This window comes from Aedes aegypti, chromosome 2 (genome assembly GCF_002204515.2).
Source record: "Aedes aegypti strain LVP_AGWG chromosome 2, AaegL5.0 Primary Assembly, whole genome shotgun sequence".
Lineage (NCBI taxonomy): Eukaryota > Metazoa > Arthropoda > Insecta > Diptera > Culicidae > Aedes > Aedes aegypti.
This window is the reverse complement of record NC_035108.1, coordinates 325,724,049-325,738,527: the sequence shown is the minus strand read 5'-3', so window position 1 is coordinate 325,738,527 and position 14,479 is coordinate 325,724,049. Positions and strand designations below refer to the sequence as shown.

The 14,479-nt window shown below is 39.0% G+C and overlaps 1 protein-coding gene across 2 annotated transcripts in view; it reads left to right on the top strand.

Moving 5' to 3' along the window:
• The first annotated feature begins 4,053 nt into the window (after window positions 1-4,053).
• Window positions 4,054-14,479, top strand: part of LOC5568246 (guanine nucleotide-binding protein subunit gamma-e) — a 130,567-nt gene continuing 120,141 nt past the window's right edge. The window contains exon 1 of one of the 2 annotated variants that reach the window (XM_021845874.1): window positions 4,054-4,521. The gene's annotated coding sequence lies outside the window, so the exon portion shown is untranslated. The remainder of the gene's footprint in view (window positions 4,522-14,479) is intronic. The other variant, XR_002500701.1, reaches the window with a different exon arrangement.

The window sequence follows — 14,479 nt, the reverse complement described above, 5'->3', positions numbered from 1 at the left end:
TATATGCTAGAATTTTCCAGTGTGGACACCCTATGCAATGCCAATGAAGCTTTCAATCAAATTGATTCAATACTCATAATACAATCGATAATAATTAGTTTTCTAAGAGAAAAGCAGCCTGTTTCTAATAATTGTCATGCTTTTACTGTAGACAATTATTAAATGACCATAATAACACAATATAGGATAAATTTTTAATAATGTACTTCAGGTACCATTGTGTGTTGCATGTTACCCCACATCAGGGGTAGCATTAAAAATGCATATTTTTCGTCTCTCCTGATTCCAGAAAACTAAATACTGATAAAATTAATACCGCGTGGTGTTCTTTACGTAGCGATTAGGGTACTAGATGGGTTTTGTCTCATATGAATCCTCACTTTTTTCGTCCATATAGCTTTGAAGTTGAAAATTGTTGCAAGTTACCCCGTTTGACGGTATTTGTTTTGAATATAAATTTCAGTACAAGTCGGACTCGATTATCCGGGATTCGATTATCCGGAATTTTAGACTCGATTATCCGGAGTACGATATTTGATATTCTTGTTTTTCAGTATTTGTGCATAAATTTGAAATAATTTAGTATTGCACTATACAATATGAATGGCTTAGCAGTTTTGGACGTAGGTAATAAAAGGGGGTTTGCAAAAGTTTTTTTTGTGTACGTTCAAAAAATGTTTTTCTTCTCAAGACCCCCAAATGTTCCTAGAAATAATATCTGTTTCGCCACTGCATCATACATAACGAATGAAAAATATTTGAGTTCTTTATTCGCAGATTTCAACTTTTTTTTAGTGATTCGATTATCCGGAGGATTCGATTATCCGGAGTGAAAAACAATCGATACTCGAGTCCGATCTGTAGTACCAATAGATAATTTAGTTGCATTGTATAATAACAAACAAACTAATCTTAATATGTCTGTAGATTCAAGTACAGGTCGGACTCGATAATTGAATCGCTAAAACAACATTTAAATCCGCGATAAAAGAAATAAAATAAAAACACGGTTTTTATCATGGTTTTTTTTTAATGTTGACAAAAACGGTTAGCCAGAAATGTCTCATGGACTTATCGATATGGATCCAAAGCTATCTCAATGGATTCAACAAAGATTACACAGAGTGCGTATGAGTCTTATCAAAACAATTCTGGAGTAATCACATGTTACCAGAATATTATATTGATCCATGGCATAATAGCTATGATGTGCAGCATAAAAATCATGAATTTTGAGCCGTCGCACGATATGAAGGAGAAGATTTACAAAAGTGTGCCACTGAGGTCCTGTCGGAACCGATTCCGGGGTATCCGGCTGTGGCCAGAACCTCATATTGATCTTTGGCATTATATCTATGATGTTCCGGATAAAAAATCAGGAACTTTGAGCCGTCGCAAGATACGAATGAGTAGGATTACGAAAGCGTCCTACTGAGGCCCTCCCGGAACCGATTGCGGGGTATCCGGATGTGGCCAGAACCTCATATTGGTCTTTGGCATTATATTTATGATGTTCCGGATAAAAAATCATGAATTTTAAGCCGTCGCACGATATGAGTGAGTAAGATTACGAAAGTGTCCCACTGAGGCCCTAGCGGAACCGATTCCGGCGTATCCGGATGTGGCCAGAACCTCATATTGGTCTTTGGCATTATATCTATGATGTTCCGGATAAAAAAATCAGGAATTTTGAGCCGTCGCAAGATATGAATGAGTAAGATTACAAAAGTGTCCCAATGAGGCCCCACCGGAACCGATTCCGGGGTATCCGGATGTGGCCAGAACCTCATATTGGTCTTTGGCATTATATTTATGATGTTCCGGATAAAAAATCATGAATTTTAAGCCGTCGCACGATATGAGTGAGTAAGATTACGAAAGTGTCCCACTGAGGCCCTAGCGGAACCGATTCCGGCGTATCCGGATGTGGCCAGAACCTCATATTGGTCTTTGGCATTATATCTATGATGTTCCGGATAAAAAATCAGGAATTTTGAGCCGTCGCACGGTTGTATTCTTTGAGTTTCAGAAAATGTCCTCTCTGGGTACATTCAGGAACCGGTGTCTGGTGACCGGGTATCCGAAATGGCCAGAATCAATGAGAACCAATGTAATTCGACCTTCTGGCAGCTTTTTACTTATAGAAAGTACACAATGAATAATTTTCTTACCGCTAATCTTGAAAAATCTAAGGGAACTATCACTTCCGGAACGAATATACCCCATTTGAATCCGGAATAACTCCGGAACCAAGTGGCCAATCCCATTTCTTCCGGAACACAATAAATCTTGAAGAGTATGCGGTTTGTTTGAGACCAAAAGATCCAAAATTGATTAATAATTGGCCAAGTTATGATTTTTTAAAGTTCATTTTTAATGAAAAGTCAAACGTTGGGGGTTTGAGAGTTAATCATCAAAAAGCAATTTTTCAGCATCTAGGGTATTATGAATTTTGTTTAATACATGAAGTATGAATTCTGTGGCAAATCAAACAAATAAATTCCCATGCAAGCTAATGAACTTGCAAGCAAGTTGATTGAAATCGCCAAATTCAGTTTTTTCATAAGGAAATATCTTAGGAACTGGACGTACTATGATATATTTGAAAATGGCAATGGAATCAACAACCATAAATTAAATAGCGGCACTCCGGTGCATGAGACAAAAAAGTGTTCCGCAGTGTTATAACCACCGCTTCATCCCTGGTGTTACACCAACCCAACATACATACATACCGTGAATCAGCTGGAGAAGCCTCCCTCTCTGCTCATTCGACACACCGCGCTGTTGATGATGCATCTGCCAATCTCCCCCGCATTGAACATTGATCCACTCACCACCCCCTAATGAATCACATGCTTCTCTACTGAATATTGCAAAGTTATGAATATACCTACTGACTGCCTCGTGTATCTCCCATGTTGAAGTGTCCGCTACCACAGCGTTCGATGGATGCAGATATGGCACTCTCCCGCCGAAGTATCGACATATATTTAGGCCTTTTGGATAGATGCTGATAGCTACATATATCGTATCATGAACTGGAACCTCTCTTTACAAAATGGGTTGCGGGTACGTAAATATAATTCTAGGTAAATGAAATTGGGCTGGTGAATTCCCTAGATATATCCCGAAGACCCCTTTCAGAGATGTTTCTGAAGAGATCCCCAAGGATAATGGAGGAGTCCATGGAAAAATGTCTGGATGAATCCATAAAGAGACTTTTCAAAAGAAAATAATGTAGAGATATTACTGGAGGAATTTTTGTAGACATTTTTTGCAGACATTCTCTAGAGAAATTGTTAGGATAACTTATGATGAAATTATTACAGGCAATCATGGGAGAATCGCTGAAAGATTTCCAAGAGGATCTCTTGGAGGAATCTCTGGATGAACCGAGGATGATGAAGAGGCCCAGAATAAATCTCTCTCGAATCTGGTGATAACCGAAAACAATAAATGAACTCCAAATACGATAGTAAATATTTATTTAGCCTTTTTGGAGGTAAACCTTATTCATAAATATTAAAATAGTCGCTAGCTACGCTTGTAGATCTGAAGTCCTTTATTCTATTGTGTATTTGAATACCCTCGAATAGATAGGTGTTGAACTCTACACGTAATAGATCAAAAACGTTTGATCCAGCATTGGTATGGATTGCAATGATATAGCTCCCAACTATTAGTTATCTTTAAAACCTAATTACCTAATTACTCCAAGAGCTCATGAGTTGAAGAAGAGATATCTTAGTCATCACGGAGGATATATTTACCTTTGAGATTTTTCTTTGGTTTTGCACATGTTCGAATTTCATTCTTTTTCATATGCTAAACGAAGCAGCGTGGCCTGAAATGAATACAAATTCCATTCGAATATTCTAATTCCTGAATAGCGTAAATGGAATTTACGTGAAGTGAAACACCTAAATAGAGTTTTCATTGTATACCTACCAGCCAGCCATAGCCAGTGGCACCCAAACTCAAGCCGTAATTCCAACAGCACCGAACGACGATGGGTAAGAAGTTAGTCGCGCAAGCCTACCTATCATCGATGGCAACGACGGCGGAGTGCACGGCGAAAAAACCGTTCAAAGTGGCCGCTCCAATTAGTCGCTAAACGTAGCTCGCCGCGAACAGTTCTCTCAGCATCGATACCTACGTAGACACGGGGATTCGGAAAGGTGCGAATATTGCTCGATACGGTTGAATTCCTGAACAGCGGAGATTCGGAACCGGCAGTGTGTGTGATTGACACCAATTGTGTGTTGGGTGTAAATAAGGTTCACACTTGTTTGAGATTTAAGTTCGGGCACAGGCAGTCGGTGTGAAGTGTGTGACATCAACGACTTTTTTTCTGTAAACTCTGATAAGGGATATCATCGGAAACTTATCACTACGGCAGCAAAAGTATATCAACAGTCGGCGGCAGAGGCGACGTTCACCATTCACCGGTGTGCCAATTGATAAAGTGATTATTGTTTGCATTTCAAAAGTGGAAACCAGATATCACTTAATAACGAGGTGTGTATGTGAGTAAACATTTATCGGTGAGGCATGTTTCATGCTCTTGGGTCTGGTAGTGTGTATTGAATGATTGTAGCATTTGAACACTCTTGCCAAAGGCAGTTTGGAATGGATATTGAAAATTAAACACTCATGATTTATTTGTTTGAAACAAACTTTTTGTCTATTCCATGATTCTCAAATAATAGTATTGAGCGGTCGTTATGGTGGGTCAATGACTCATACAAAACGTAACACTTGCAACTTGATTTTGTTAAAAGCGTAAAGAATGAATTTTAAAATTAAAGTTGTTCACCTAACAGGCGTTTTAAACTCTTCTTGCAGTCTTCTATTTTCAGTGTATGGATTTTTCCTTATATTTTTTATGCTTATTTTTTATATTGACATATTTACCGCTATTGGGACAGCTTAGTATCGCTTTGATTCAAATTCTGGTCACTCTACTTTGAATGGGAAAATTATCACACGAAATGTTTCAATATTTGCCGGTCAAAAGTTCTCACTTTGGAGGTCTTTTTAATAGGCATTTTCTATTGATATCTATGGAAATTGAGAAAGCCCAAATACCTTAGACGTCTCCCTAATAGCTAGGTGAGTTCAATTATTGATTTGAAATTTCTAAGTATGATTTTCAAGTTATAGTTCACTTAAGTATCCGTAATTTGGATCAAAACGGTATTCTCTGGCTCAACTAGGAATTGTATGCAGGGGAAGACGGGGTAAGACGGACCACCTTCAGTTTGGCATGAATATGACGGGTTTCTTAAAAGTTCACCAAGCACTTTCCATAAACACAAGATTTTTGACATTCTTCACCATTTAGGGTGATATTTACATCAAACTTTACAAAACAGATATCAAAAACAAAGTTTCTGCTCGTCGATATTGAGTTTGATCTAAATTCAACAGATGCTCATTTAAGGATTTCGAAAGGGATTTTTTTTTGTAAAAACATTATAAATAACCCGTCCATGCTTGAACAGCATGGTGAAATATGCATCAGTGGTGTGAAAAATGAATTGTAAATGTTTAACTTTGAAATTAGGCCATAGTTCTGAAAATTACGCTAGAGGGGTAAAACCGACCACTTTTGATGGGGCAAAACCGCCACCACTAATTTATACTAAATAAAATGTCTAAACCATTTTTAAAGTTGTAACTACGTCGCACATTCAAGCAAAATGAAATAAATTTTATAAACATTATACTTTTAGAATCACAGGGAACTGGTATATATTTTTTTTCGCAAAATTGTGTGCCAAAATCGTGGTGGTCGCTAAAAAAAATCTTTGGTAGCATTCCTAGAGAGGATCATTTATAGCTATAGATTATCGGAGTAATCATTAAGGAAATATAATAAAATATTCCTTGAAAAACCTTTAGACTAAAACTCAAAAAGTAATATCTTCGAGAGTTTTTTCATGCTTCTTCAGAAGAATTAATGTGGAACAGTTCATTATTATCTTCCGTGCATTTTTGTCCGTTTTAATGCGATCTGTAAAAAAACTGCTGTGTGAATCATGGAAACAACTATGAATGATTCCTGAGGTATTCATACAATATTTTATAGTAAAATCTCCGAAAACAAATATGAATTAATGATTCTTGGAGAAGCTCGATAAATAAATTTCTGGGTTTTTTAGGTTGCTGGAAGATAATCTGCTCGACTTGTATAATTTCTATAGGCATTCCAAATTACTGGTTGGTTTCAAAAAAGGGACCGTTAGAACAGTTTATGAAAAATCTCTAGAATAATTCCTAAAAAGATGTCTAAACAAAATCCCGTAGAAATTCCGAAAAAATGATAGTATTGTTTGAGGGATACTTTGAAGAATTTATAGCAAAATCGTTCAAATTCTTTGATGCAATTCCTGATAAAGTGCCTTAACGATTTTTTAGACATGTCAGGAGAGAATCCTTCGAAAAAAACATCACTGTTCATAATCTGGCGATGTTGGAGGCATCTGATCGTATTTTTGAAGAAATTTTAGATGGAAACTATACGAATACTGAATCAGCACCTGAATATTTTTTGGGGAATCTAGATAGTCAATACTGATTAAATTTTTGAAGCAACACATTTCATCCAGAATGAGTCAAAACTATTAGAAACAGTGTCCGATAATCTTCGAATTGGATTAAATTTCACACATGCTTTCGGTATGGTAGAACCTGTGTTTTCCATAAATAAATCTTCTTCTGAAAATAATCAATAAGTTTTTGCATGCATTTTAGTTGAAAAATTCTTGCTGGTCCAGTTCTGTGTTGGACTAATTTGACATGAAATTCTTGCGTAGCTGTCCCAAAGAACCTAACTAACATTGAGTGGCTCTCTTTTTTTACTTTCACTACTACTAATCAATAACCTTGTCTGTTGCGTTCTTTTTATGAAAAGCTAGCCATGGACATTGTCTTTCGATCTTTTGTTAAAATCTTCCCATGAGCTTTAGCATTTCACTGTTATAATCGAAAAAGAGCGAGAGAGGTTGAAGTCTCTCATTGTTACATAGGTCCTTTGAAAAATTACGTGAGAATTCGTCAAATGCAAAAATGGTCAATTCACAACGCCTTCCAGTTAATCCCTAAGCTTCCAGTTAATAAATGTGTATGTGCTCATAAGAACGCTTAGCTGTGAATCGTACTTCGACCTAGTAGGGACTTTACGTCAGAGCGAAGAAGAAGATCTAGTTAATTTCCGGGTCGGATGCATGTAAGATTCCTTCAAATAATACTTGAACCCATACTTAGGGATACTTCTGGAACAATCCCTGGAGTAACTCATCGATACATTGTTATAGAAATCCTGAAAAAAAATCTAAGAGGTGTTCATGCAAGAATCCTTGTAGGTTTTTCAAGATGCATCCTTCTGGAGATGTCGACAGCCTGTGGGACCCTATCCACGAAGCTGTGACAATAACGGCGCGGGAAGTGATTGGCACTGGTCAACGACGAAGACGAAACGACTGGTTTGATGAAGAGTGCCAGAGGGTGACAGACATGAAGAATGGCGCCAGAAGCCGCATGCTTGTGGCCGGTACCCGACAGAACAGAGAGCGGTACAGGGCAGCGCAAGAGCCGAAGAAAAGCGAATCCACCGCAGAAAGAAATGGCAGCACGAAGAAAGTGTGGTAACTGACGCTCATGAACCGGAATGATATGCGGAGATTCTATGCAACGACCAAAGATGCGCGGAACATTACCGTACCAGTGCCCGCCATGTGCAATGACCGAGAAGCACTTTTAGCAATTATTGAACGGTGAAAATGGAAATGTAGCGAGGAACATGATGAATATTGATGATGACGATCAAGCTATGGACCCACCGACCATAGGAGAGGTTAAAAAGGCTATCAGCGAGCTGAAAAACTGTAAGACTGCTGGAAAGGACGAGATCCCGGTCGAGCTTCTCAAGCACGGAAGTGAGCAGCTTTACCAGTCGATCCACTGAGTACTTCTGAAGGTATGGGAGGACGAAGAATTGTCCACCGGCTTGTTGGATGGCCTCATCCGCCCTATCTACAAGAAAGGGATTATTGATTATTATTATTATTATTGATATTGTTTATTGATTTCAAGGCGGCGTACGACTCAGTGAAAAGAAATGAGCTTTGGCAGATAATGTCTGAAAATGGTTTCTCGGCGAAACTAATTAGGCTGATACGTGCTACGCTGGATGGTTCGAAATCAAGTGTTCTGATCGCAGACGAGGTGTCAACCTCGTTCGTGACGTTAGACGGATTGAAGCAGGGAGACGCACTTTCGAATTTACTGTTCAACATTGCACTCGAGGGTGCTATTAGGAGATCTGGCGTGCAGAGAAATGGCACTATTATCACAAGGTCACACATGCTCCTCGGCTTTGCGGACGATATAGACCTAATTGGAATCGATCGCAGGTCAGTGGAAGAGGCCTTCGTGCCTCGAAGAGGGAGACAGCGAGGATAGGCCTGGCCATTAATTCCACCAAAACGAAGTACATGGTTGCAGGTAGAGATAGATTCAGGCATGGTGGTGTAGGTGCTGAGGTAGTGTTTGATGAGGATGTGTTTGAAGTTGTTGAAGAATTTGTTTACCTTGGAACAATTGTGACATGTGACAACGACGTTTCCCGCGAAGTGAAAAGACGTGTTGCGGCTGCGAATAGGGCCTTTGACGGACTACGTAACCAGCTTAGGTCCCGCATCTTGCAAACGGAAACAAAATTCACCCTGTCTAAAACATTGATTCATCCAGTGGCGCGTAAAGTGCTGCGAACAATACTCGGTGGGAAACTCGAAAATGGTGTGACGCAGACGCATGAATCACAAATTGTATCAAGTGTACAAAGATGCGAATATTATCAAGCGTGTAAAATACGGCAGACTTCAGTGAGTTGGTCACTTAGTGCGAATGTCGGAAGAAAGAATTGCGAAAATAATATTGAGTAGGGAACCAGGTAGAGGTCGGCGGCTTCGGGGAAGACCACGGGCAGCCAGCGTACGCAGTGGAAGAGGACCTGCACACTAAGCTCATACGGTGAATTTCACCGTATTCTCAACAGCTGAACAGTTCGGTGAAAATTTACCGTACTTCGTTAATTTATTTCACCGAGCTGTTCAGCTGTAGAGATTTTACAGAAATCTGTAAGATAATTTAAGTATGTGACGACCCTAAACTTTCGGGGCAACTGGAGAAGTTTCGCCCAAGACCGACGAAGATGGCAGTGGCGTGACGCTACGCTGTAGCCATCAAGGTATCAAGGTAAGGTAGGTTACAATCCCAAACAGCTTCAAATTCCGGATACACACAAAGTGTTTCAATATTTTCCGATCAAAGTTCGCATTTTCTAGGATCGCTTTAATAAGCATTTCTATTTTTGTATAAAAATTTTAAATGCCCGAATGCCTTAGACCTCTCTCTAATGATTTGGTTATTTCGATTGATGGTTTTATATTTCTAATAATGATTTTTATTAGCTAACCGAAATTTGAATCTTGTCTATTTATTTAATTTTATAATACATTCATGTTACGACATCGAAACCTTCACCCATGATTCGAAAGTCAAGTGTTTTAAAAGCTCGATTATACTGAGGAATTATACAGATTGATTTGTTTTATGTGCGTCTTGATGAGTTATACTTGTTTAAGTTTCCGATATATGAATGAAAACAGTGAATGGAAATAAAAACTTGAACGAACATATTTTTTACTCTTAATTTTTTGTTCTTTATTTGATGTATTCGTACCTTTTAATACTCTCGGTCTTGACATGATAAAATGGTCACTACCGTAAGAAAATGTATCAGCCTAATAACAGGGTTTATGGACAAAAGGGCGAAAGACAAAACGTCGAACGGACAAAAAATCGAAGGACAAACGGTTGAAAATGGTTTATTGGTTTTACGTTTTTTCTTCTTTGAAAAATGATTTTTCGACCGTTTTTTCTTTATTTTTTATTCTTCAACTTTTTGTCCTTTTGAATTTTGACCTTATGTCATAGATTAATGGTTGGTTATGACCAGAAAATTGTAAGATTGTAAAAAAAGCATAAGAAAATTAATTTTGTTTGTGGTTTTTGCGTTTATTTCTACAAAAATGGGAATTAGTAGCAAGCATGGGAAACACTCACTCAGTTTTTGTGTTTCTCTCACTCACTTCCACGCACAGTCGGGAGCGAGAAAGCCGTTTCTCTAACCAAGCCGAACGTTTCAATTTCCAGTGCCCATTCTGCTTCTTCAGCGAGCGCCAAGCAAGACAAAAAACGGCAACTGATTGAGTCGCTACCGATTCTAAAAGCCGAAGGCAACCGAATGCATACCGAATGATTGTTTACTTTCTGATTCCGTTGGAGTGGCATTCGGATTTGAGTGCTGATGAGTGTTCACTGACTGGCAATCCACACCACGGAATGATTCAGTGAGTGGGAATCCGCTCACTCAGTTCAATGCATTCGGTGAATGGATGCTTAATGCTTTCACTCGAGCCTCGCAGATACAAGTGTATTGGTATTCACTTCTCTTCGTGTTCCTTCCGATTCTTGCTTTTACACAATCGGTTTTGACGCTTTCATGCTACACTCGACCTAGTACGATTCAGCTATCACTGAATGTTCGGTAGCAGCAGATTTTTTGCTATTTTTTATCGGTGGCGTTCGAGTGAGTGAGTGAATTTTCCCATGCTTGATTAGTAGGTAATATAGATCATCGGCTTTTTTCAAACCCAAGGGCAGAAATTCGGGATCAAGAACCTTTCAGAATATTTCTCATGATGGTTGTGTTTGAAAAATAAATAAATAAAAAGGTAACCTTCCCTGAGAATTTTCGTAGCAAAAATTTCCCAGACCCATCTGGCAATGCCCATGAAATTGAGCCCATGCTGAGGGTCATGGGTTCGAATCCCACCGGCCGGGGATTTACTTGACTTTCCAGGGCATGGAGTATCTCCGTTCTTGCGTGACGATATTAAAATGCAAAAGTGATCGATTGGCAAAAAAAACTGTCAGTTGAATTGTATGAATGCTCATTGATTCTGTCCCAGCTGGAACGTAACGAAAAAAACAAATATGATTTAAAATCGATGAAAAGTTTACGTTCCTCCTGAATTTTGAACTCAAAAAAAAAAGTTTTTAATATGAAAAATAGTTAGAACCACGCTAGCATAATATAATACAGTTGTTACAATTATTTGAAAGTTTGAATGCATTTTGAACTAAATGTGGTCAAATTACAATTTTGGTCTAGCTCTTCCTGCCCCCAGTTTCCAACAGCTAGATTTATTACATGATATCTGGGTAATTTCAACATCTCAATGTTTCAAAAAACATTCATGTTTCATGTATCATGGTATTAAAAATGCAATAAAAATAAGAAGAATAAATGTTCAGCACAAATCGCGGAATGGGTTATTTTCCATCATATATGAAAGAGGTTTTTTGATGGACGACTGGTAGACTAAGTTAAACTCAACTCACTCTTGTAAATGTTGCAAATGCATTGAACTGACACTCAAACACTATTCCTAGAATAAATATATTCAATTATGAACAATTTTAAAGAATTCAAAACATTTCTAGATTGTGTTTGGTATTGCGGGTCACCCTATAAGATTGAACAATTTGGTAGTAAAATGCATCATCAAGATACAATGTCATATTTGCAGTTTTAAATTTATTTTTGTTTGCTACAAAATTGACAATATTTATCATAAATGGGCACAAATATCGCATGAACCAATTGAATTATGATTTTAGCGGCTTAGTTGTCTTTTTGGGCTTCGTGGCCGTGCGGTTAGCGACGTCAGTCGTTTAGGCGTATTGTGCCACGGGGTGTGGGTTCGATTCCCGCTCCAGTCGGTGGAAACTTTTCGTCAAACGAAAAATTTATCACTGGGCTACTGAGTGTTCCGTTTGTTGTCCGTTGCCTAATGTTTGTAACCGTTCAGTCTGTGCAGCCTTTGGCTGAAGACGGTGTAAATGTAAATGTCTTTTGATACTGGGGATCTCCTACTAAACGAACTTTGTTTTATTAGTCGTTGAAAATTAACAACGAATAGCAACGCATTGCCTCCAGTGAAAGTGACATTCAATTCAATCTTACACTCGTTGTAGCGCACTAAATTCTCCCTATTTGCATCCTGTGCTACATACTCTTACTGTACAAAGAATGTCACCTCCGTAAATGAGCCAGAAAATCAACGTAAACGATCCTGGATGGTGAAACCGGAGCGGAAAACTGGGACACCTATTGACGACAGTGAGTCGACTTAATGGAGTTTCCATTTCTGGATATGTCACTCCAGTCAGTCACCGAGTCGATGCCTTTGGGCGATGGAAGCACTCGGATATTTTGCAGTGCTGTGCAATCTACCACGGAGCGGAAGCATTTCCGCTCAGCTGATGCATGTATGTCATTTGAAAGTGAGTACTCTTATCGTTCCGCGGGATATTACATCTACTGTGTCTATTGTGTGAATACAAAGACAAGATATCGACCAACGCGTTTGATGCAAAATGGCGAAAATTCCGTTGTTTACTGTTTAAGTTATGCGGTCACTGTTAAATTGCACCAGCTTCGAAAAAGTTCACATGTTCGGCGCATCTCCAAGCCTAGAGACTGGAATAAAGTTGTTCTTAAACTTGAAAACGCTGGCAGAGCATTTTAGCACTTCCCCTGCTGACTGCCATACTCGCAACCTTCATTTAGACGCTATTCTGTTTGTTTTTCCATGCAAGACACTTGGTCTCACGGTGTGTTGCGTAGAGCCATTTTAAAAACAAACATATTCGGGCATATCTGATTTTTTTAATTAAGAAAGCCAAGATTATCTATTTTATCATAAGCGTTCATTTTGCTCGAAGTCCTTTTTATCAGCCTTGTTCTCAACCCTTAAGAAAAATCCTAGACTGACCGGGAATCGAGCCCAGCCATCTTCAGCAAGACTTTGCTCTGTAGCTTCAGACTTTACCGCTAGGCCAATGAATAACAAAACTTCAAATATAAAGTAGCCCTTACTCCTTGATTAATTATTTTGATTTTATTAGCAAATGAAAGATGACTTCTTGATTTTAATTTTGTTATAAATTTACATGGAGAAGACACCGTGCGTCTCATTAGTTAAACACCAATCCACGTCTCACCATCCACCGGTTACATCCATCCACAAACTGGCTCATATCTATTATCTTCCTGTCAGCCGATTCTCAATTGGCAGTTCAATAGAGAAACGATGCGCGCACTTCAACAAGTGTTTGAACGGTGAAACAACGTCAACATCAGCAACAAGCGAACTCTATTATCGCAGTGTAGATATAACTATTATAACTACTCCATGTCAGGGAAAAAGTGCCAGCCGCTGGCTGAGCCAAAACAATTCTAGGCTAAGCACGATGCTAATCGCGTGTTCTCATGATGGGAAGCGATCGCGCTGAACGGTCTTCGGTTTCGGTGCTCAATAGAATCGCCCGCATCGAGAGATGCCCCCGCTCTGCACCGAGGTTGAACGGAGAGGTGCTAATGAGCGACAACGGCGATGAAGACGACTGACGAACGGTTTGTGGGTGGGTGGGATGCGATGCGATGTTGGCAAAGATACAGATGGAAACTACCCGGTGGGTGTAAAATGCACCATCGGGGTAAAACGTGCCATCGCAATATCTCCAAGATAAACGGAATTTTAGTAAAATTTGATCATTTCATACAAAATTTCAATCGATCAATTTCGAACGGGATTATTCATTGGACATCCCTGTAAACGCAGTTAGAACAAAGTTTTCGACGTCATCCGCAGTTGAAATTGAGTTTTTCCTCTGAGGGGTGCATATTACTCCATCTTTCCTTATCTGCCCGTGCTTGAGTTGGCAGCGTGCGTGCGGTTTTGCGGTTGTGTGACGGTTGGGGTTTTGTTATCATTTCGGGGACAGGTGTAAAACCACGTGTATGCGTGGCCAAGCCGATGATTAGTGTAGGTGAGTCAGGGCTGAAGCCGTAATCAATGATCGATAAGTGTATTTTTGATGGTGTGTTTTACTTTGAAAGCTGCTGTCCCTTAGAATTTTTAAAAACTATGTTCTTCTTTCCGGCGTGACGTCCCAACTGATACAGAGCATGCATTTTAGCTTCTTATGAGCACCTCCACAATTGAGGATTGTTTATTGTATAAAGTGGACACTAGGGCGTTTTAAAATTTAAAAATGTTTGTCAATACAATCTCGCATATCTTCCTTACCATCCCACTGTGTTTTATTTTCTCGATTCCATGCGCTTTTTGAATAGCGCCCAAACCATTGATTTTAGCGATATAGTTTGTTCGGAGAAGTTTCTTGGTATATTAAAGCGCAACTTTTGTCGAAAAAAGTTTTGTGATCAATACACCTAGCAGTGAGATAGAAAAACTATTTTTTCAAAACATTTAGATAGACATATGGTGTCTTCGGCAAAGTTGTAGAATTGGCTATTTGAAACAACTTTGTCGAAGAC